The sequence below is a fragment of the Sinocyclocheilus anshuiensis genome, unplaced genomic scaffold (genome assembly GCF_001515605.1).
Source record: "Sinocyclocheilus anshuiensis isolate Anshui unplaced genomic scaffold, SAMN03320099.WGS_v1.1 scaffold42, whole genome shotgun sequence".
In the NCBI taxonomy this organism is placed as follows: domain Eukaryota; kingdom Metazoa; phylum Chordata; class Actinopteri; order Cypriniformes; family Cyprinidae; genus Sinocyclocheilus; species Sinocyclocheilus anshuiensis.
In genome coordinates, this window is record NW_015546057.1 from 1,047,210 (window position 1) to 1,055,040 (window position 7,831).

At 39.9% G+C, this 7,831-nt stretch overlaps 1 pseudogene; it reads left to right on the forward strand.

The window, feature by feature from the left end:
- LOC107699357 (calcium/calmodulin-dependent protein kinase type 1-like) overlaps positions 1–7,831 on the forward strand; it is a 75,310-nt pseudogene that overhangs the window by 32,150 nt on the left and 35,329 nt on the right.

Here is a 7,831-nt window from a genome sequence, read left to right on the forward strand (position 1 = left end):
TTTATCGTGCACTGTCGGCTTCACAACTTTGCAGATAGTTTATGTTCACATACAGCTACATGACACACTGCATGAAAGGTAATATTCGAAAAGGCATAATAGGGGCATACCTGCCAGCCAATCAGAATCGAGCATTCAGACAGACCATGGTATAATAAAGTAATGACAGTACTTATGTGTTATCTGATACTCAACCTATAAAAAGACAGCAGTGTGCTCTTGTTATGGTTACTTCCTTAGGTCAACATGACTGTAGTTGCAAGCATCTATATTACGCCATAATACTAATATAATGAATATACTAATATAACTAGGGCTGCCCTCGACTAAGGATTTTTCTGGTTGACTAGTAGTCATTCATTTGAAGCATTAGTCGACTAATCGCGCGTTTATTAATAAACCATTTAAAAAATCATTTGATAAACTAGTGCTTTCTTTGTTTTCGGTTTAAGAGATGAAGTCGGCGACACTGACTCGTCATCTCCGCAGTAGTGGATGTGCCTGTATTTATGTTTTATACAGATTACATAACCTGAGAATATTTGTTTTCTATTTGAATTGGTTCATTTGAAAGTAGACGTTTCACTCTATTATATATTATCTATTATATTTCACTCTCACTCTCTTACTTAATGTATGTAAGGCAAAGATATACACGGAGTTTTGTGCTCTAGTTCACAGACCGAGACGGCAGAAAGCGCTTCCTGTTTGCTTTCATTATTTTACAAAAGCGCGTTCTGCTGTTATTGTGAGTGCACACAAATAAACGTAGATTTGAAAGATGTATTACTCTTATCTGTATGACCAAACATGAGGGTGTATTTTAAGAGCAAGTGAGCACACCGGTGCCATCTGTCCTGCAGTGAGCGCTAATGTCCAGCTTCCACACAGACACTTGAACAGCGCACATTTCTCTGTTACATTGAGATTGAGCGGCCATGTAAAGTTGCTAATACTTACATATTTCAGATGATAAGCCATATTTGAGGTTGATGAATGATAGGTGAGCATTTGGATGTCCTGCCTGATGTACTGTATTATAGCCATTAATGATCTGTCCGTCACGAACTGCGTAGTCTCAGCCTCAGACGTCACGCCCACGGACCGTTGGCTGAACGTCTTATGCATATGGCACACAAAAGTGGAAACACTTCAGGAGTTTCAAAGTCGTCATCAGATTGGTTGAATTATACAGGACTTCCGGGAGACGTGTGTGTCGTGTTCTTTAACGTTCCGCCTGGAAACAAAGATGCCGTGACGCCATACCCCCTCACGAAAGAAGAAAGCCGTCATGTTTACAACTGTGATGACGAGCGTTTATCATGATCAACTAAACACTGGATTTTCAAAAGTATGTGAAATATTTAAAGGTCACAGCATAGAATCTTTAAAATACGTCCAAGAGTTTTACACACCGGTCTGTTATTGTGGCGACATTTCCACGTGATCAACTAAACACTAGATTTTCAAAAGTATGTGAAATATTTAAAGGTCACGGCATAGAATCTTTAAAATACGTCGAAGAGTTTTACACACCGGTCTGTTATTGTGGCTACATTTCCACGCCCCGAAACATGACGCTGAATGAAACGAACTGTGATTGGTTGTTTGACATGTCTGTCAAACGGTCTCATGGGCGGACCTTGGCCAATGAAAGCTGCCATGGATTCCAGACCTTCTGCTGTCAGTCTGAAGGTCTGGCTACGCGAGACTATGAACTGCGTGACTTCGCCAGTGGATTTTTTATCCAGATTTTGTTCTGCGACTAATAAAATTTGGGTCAACCAAGCCTCTTCTGGTCGACTTATGATTAGTCGACTATTAGGGGGCAACCCTAAATATAACAGATTCTTATTTTTTGTTTACTGAAGCATCATTGTTTTAAAGTGCTCTTTATTTAATAAAGTGTGAAATAACGATAGTACTTACGCGTTTTCTGTTATAGACTCTATTGAAAAACAGCAGCATTCTGTTGCTATGGTTATGTCATATGGTAAATGTGACTTTAATTCGCAAGTGTCTATATTACATTAATATAATGAATATCCTAAAATAACAGATTATTATTTTTTGTTTACTGAAGCATCATTTGAAACACTGTTTTAAAGCTCTCTTTATGTAATATTTAGAATAATATATTTTTATTATTTATAGTCCTACTTTCAACATGAAAAAGTTTTTTCAACCCATTTTGATTTTGTAATGCAACATATTTCCAAGCTAAGCACGAAAAAAAAAAAAGATGTTTCAGAAGTGGAGCGAGTTTTGGACCTGGTTTCAATAAGAACAAAAGCATGTACGTAAATGGGGTATAAAAAAAAAATGTCACTCATATTATAAGGTTTAGTGTCCCTTTGTATATTTTTGTCTTTCTTCTGCTTGGTATCTGGTCTGAAGGTCATTTCCTACTCTGATCATGTAGTGAACATGCATCCACACTGTAACAAACACTAATGGGACTAGTGTAACAAAAGAGCTTGTATCGATTGTATTTCCTGGGCATGTTTTTGTGTCGCTGTTAGCATGAAAGCCTTCCAGTAATCTGAAAAACCTAAAAATAAAGATTTAACATCGATGTTCCAAAATAGAAGGTGGAATTAGGGAAAAAAAAAACTGTGACTGAAGCAGTTTTCCGTTAAATAAGAGAGTGCCGCTGGCCAGTAGCCAGAGCTATTTTTAGTTAATAGGGTAGAGTAGGGTTGGCAGTTTTTGTACAGCTAATCTAAATATTTATGTGCACAGCATTTTTATGCAAGTATGTTGTGCAGGATGGATATTTATACAATGCTCTAAAATAGAATTGCTGGTGGGAGCAAATAAGCAATAACTACATTATTAGATTTACGTTTTTGTTTTTCTGAAGACATTCTTACTGGTGTTCGCCTGTGCATAACATGTCACCATAGTGGGTTTCAGGTGGTTACCAGGGCTTTACTATGTAGTTGATATAGAATTGTTGGTGTTTGCTATGTGGTTCTACTATGTGGATCCCACTCCCTTATCTTTGTAATTTTCTGAACCCTAGAAATGGCTTTTGACAATAGAGCGGGACTAATATATTAGGTACACTAGCATTTTAAAGAGTGCGGGGGGAAGGGTCTGTAAGATTTGCTAAGATGATTTAAAATAAGTCTTACCAAGGCTGCATTTATTTGATGAAAAATACTGTAATATTGTGAAATATTCTTATAATTTAAAATAGCTGTTTTCTATTTGAATAAATGTACTTTAAAATGTTATTCCTGTTATGGCAAAGCTGAATTTTCAGCGTCATTACTCCAGTCTTCAGTGTCACATGATCCTTCAGAAATCATTCTAATATGCCGATTTGATACTCAAGAAAAAATTATTATTATAGCAGCTATAGTGTTGCTTAATATTTTTGTGGAATTCAGGATCCTTTGATAAACAGAACATTCAAAACAACAGCATACATCTTTTGTAACAATGTAACATTATTACTGACACCCGTGATCAATTTTTGATCTAACCTAAATATAATTTTTTTCAGCCGCTTTATTGTGAAAATAGGCGGAAACTGTAAATCTTGTGACTTAGAAAATCTAATATTCATATCATGCTGTTTTTATGATAACCTAATGTATTTCACTTTGCTAGTGTGTTTTTCTCTGGAACGGATCACATGCCCAACCTTATTTAGTGGCACTGCGAGAACTATGCCACTTCCCAGCATGCTTTGCGGGGCTGGCAGTGTGTGGGCGGTTTGGAAGCACTGGAATAATCTAAAATCAATACGGAGTATGGATCACCTCTGCCCGCTGCTGCTGTTGCTGCTGACCCGTGCTCTCATACTTTAATTTCAGTGATTGATAAGACAGCGAGAGCACAGGACAGCCAGCAGTTTAATTTGAATTTCTGTCAGGTCAGCATAATTGTGTCAGACCTGCTTAGCTTTATGTGCCTTAAGACAAACAAGTCTGCAATTGAGGTTTCTCAAGAAGACGTATATAGGGCTGCACGATAAATCGCATGCGATATTTAACGTGCATCTTATTAGTAAAGCCGGTTCTGTAATCAGCAGTAAATCTCCATCACCTGCGGGCCTTCACATTGAGCAGCATTAACTACACAGAGCCGTTGTTCACTGACGAGCTGCGCAAAACGCTCCGGTTACTGTCGTAACCTCGGTTCCCTGAGAGCGGGAACGAGACATCACGGAGATATTTCTCCGTTATGGGAACCCCTTCCCTTCCAACCTTTCCTGAAGTCCTATTGGCTCCCGCCAGTCCAAATGACTGGCCAATTGACGCGAAGTATGCAAATCGCATGCAAATACTGATGAGCTCGAGAGGCAGTATAAAATGCGGTGCACGCGACAATTACGTCAGAATCTGATACTGAACGCAGCTTAGCTGATCGAGCAACGAACACGGCGACCACCGTGATGTCTCGTTCCCGCTCTCAGGGAACCGAGGTTACGACAGTAACCGGAGCGTTCCCTCTCGAGCTTTCACGAGACATCACGGAGATATTTCTCCGTTATGGGAACGATATTCAATCCCGCCGTGAGAGAGGCTACGAGCAGCCTGTACAAGTTACACACTCAGCGAAGATAGAACACACACAATTCCCAACCAATAGCGACGCTTGTTAAACGGGCTCGCAGCTGATAGTTGGAGATAAGCCAATGAACGTCTAAAGCCCAGGTATACGAAATTTGCATATCTGGTCATTAATAACGTTGTCGAAGTCTGAGCGTCCGCATCACACGAGGTCGGTGACTCAGAAGACAGGGCAGACAGCGAAACAGTCTGCGCTCTGAAGGGGGTAGATAGTGATTTAGGCACATAGCTCGGTGGCAGCGATGGTCTCCTCGACTGGGGGAGAGTACCCGTGGGCCTCCGCCCCATCCACGTGGGAAAAAATGGCCTGTGTGGCAGAGTGGACGCGCGCTGATTGGGGCGCAGACCATGTTTTTACCAGCTGCTCATGTACGTCGGGGAAAAAGGGGACCGACGTCCTCGAGTCAGCTTTCCGGGTGGACCTGAAATACCAGGAGTCAAGCTTACTCCTGGCAGGCTCCTCTGGAGGACTCCAGGTAAGCTCCAACTCCTGGACAGCCCTTGACAGAACCCTCATGAGCTCCTCCTGGAGGTCTGGGGGCCCCATGCTGTCCGGCTGATCGGACTCCGATCCCGCCCAATCCTCCCTCTCCGAGGCCGAGATGGACATCGAGTCATCCCCCTCCTCCTGGCTAAAGGATACAAACTCCGCGATGTTGGAAGGAGGGCGGAAGCAGTCCTCGGGGAGTGAGACCGGGGAACGGGGCGACCGTTGGGGTTGGTGGAGCGACAAGACGACGCTCCCGTCACCGGGAGGGCCCACCAGCGGCACGCTGGAGGCAGTGGGCCTCATCCCGAATAGGCCGCGAGCCACATCGCGGCGGGTCCGGAGTACGCGGGCCGGAAGGTCCGCGCAATGCCCGCAGTTGGACTCGTCCAGCGCCGCCTCGGCGTGGGCCAGGCCCAGGCAGGCGACGCAGTAGTCGTGCTGATCCGGCGGCTCTATCGGTCCCGCGCAGATCTTGCAGATTGTTGCCATAGTGAATTCAACAGGTGAAGTAGAAGATTCTGACGTAATTGTCGCGTGCACCGCATTTCATACTGCCGCTCGAGCTCGTGACAAGATGCGCATTAAATATCGCATGCGATTTATCGAGCAGCCCTAGACGTATAGCCCTGTTTCCAATAACATGACCCACATTCGTTCTCCCAGCCCTAAAAAGTCACTCTGGGGCACAGCAGAAGGTGACCCGTTTATCACAGCACACAGTGAAGTGTCAGATGTCTTACAGCTGTCCATTCAGCTGCTGTCCAATGTCATAAATCTATTAAACCCTTGTGAAAACTGATCATTCAGTCAAAGAGTTGAATAAATATTATATTTAAGTGTACCAACTACTTTAATTTTGATCGTCAACATTCTTTTCGTTTTTTGTGAATTACATCCAAGACCTTGTTGTTGCTAGCGCCATTCTCTACTGTTTGAGCTACAGATATTGTAGTATTATTTATGTAATATTATTTAGTATTTTAATACTAATTTAGTCATAAGGGTCATTTTTTTTAAATTGAGATTTATACATAATCTGAAAGCTGAATAAATATGCTTTCCATTGATGTATGGTTTGTTAGGATAGGACTTATCCGAAGAATATTTGTTAGAACATTTGGCCGAGATACAACTATTTGAAAATCTGGAATCTGAGGGTGCAAAAAAAATCTAAATACTGAGAATTCGCCTTTAAAGTTGTCCAAATGAAGTTCTTAGCAATGCATATCAAAAATTAAGTTTTGATATATTTACGGTAGGAAATTTACAAAATATCTTCAAGGAAAATTATCTTTACTTAATATCCTAATGATTTTTGGTATAAAAGAAAAATCGATAATTTTTACCCATACAATGTTTTTTTTTGGCTATTGCTACAAATATACCCGTGCAACTTATGACTGGTTTTGTGCTCCAGGGTCACATTTTAGTTTAGTATAGTATTTATTTTTTAATTAAATTTTAGTTTAGTATTTTAATTTTAGGGTTTTTTTGTTTGTTTTGCCTGCTTAAGTAAGTCTGTTTACTACATCAGACAAGGAAAAGTCAGTTTTATGCTTTTTCATACTTTCTACAGTCCTCTAAAAAACTGAACATTGGTAGAACATGTAGACCATTGTCATTTTTGTATTATTACATCCTTGTATAGTTTTTATTAATATTTTGATTTAGTTTCATGTTTTAAGTTTTCATTTTAAACGTACTTTAAATTTTAGTAATTTTGTTGTGCTTTTGTTATTTGTATATATAGCTTTATTTTAAATGTATTTACTTTTTAATTTTAGCATAGTGAGTCCTTCCGTTTATTTCATTTCAGTTAGTTGCCAACGCAACATTTCTAGTTTTCATTCAAGTTTTTCATCTAATATTTATATTTTATTTCATTTCAGCTTTATTTCAGTTTTAGTTAACATTAACAACTAATCTGGTATAATGTAATAACTGTACACTAAATTTCTATGATTTATATGTTGTCAGAATCTTCGTCTATTTACATGGCCAGAAGAACGTCATAAAAATATCTGATCACTCAACAGGCTGCATGATTTGAGGTATCATTCATGTCTGTAGTACAAACGGTGTGGGATGAGCTTAGTGTTTTGGGTTTGTTCAAATCCATTACGCCAGGCATGAGCAGTAGGAAAAATTATGCTTGCCATGGCTTTGTTTTGCTGTGTAACATTATCCTGTTTAACAGAAGAATGTTTCGGCACTTGGATATCCAGTTTTGATGCACCGTTTCCTCCAGGTACTTGATTTGATTATGAAGAACCCAAAATCCCTCAGAATAGGCACTGAGCTGAACCAAATCACTGCTGAGTTGCCATAGCGATGTAATGGTTTCTCTTTCATTGATGTGAAGCACACTAGGGCATGTTGAATTTCCATTTGCTGCTTATTAGCGGATGCAGTCACAGGCTCTTGTGAGTGTTGGTTTAACCCACAGCAAGATGGGCATGATGTGTCATCCAAAGTGTTGTTGGAGCAGTTTGGGTGGTAGCGCAAATATGGTATTAACTGCAATTTGACGTTGTTGTGGATGTTTGTTTTTCTCTGTAAAGAAATAAAAATTCTTAGAGTGCATTGCATATATTTATTCAGCATTAAAAACACTGTTATAGGGCTGGGCAATATGGCCAACAATATTATATTTTATATTATATATGTATTTTTTTCTATATCATATGTTATCAATATTTATCACAATATTAATTTACCATTAATGGGGAACACACACACACACACACACACACACACA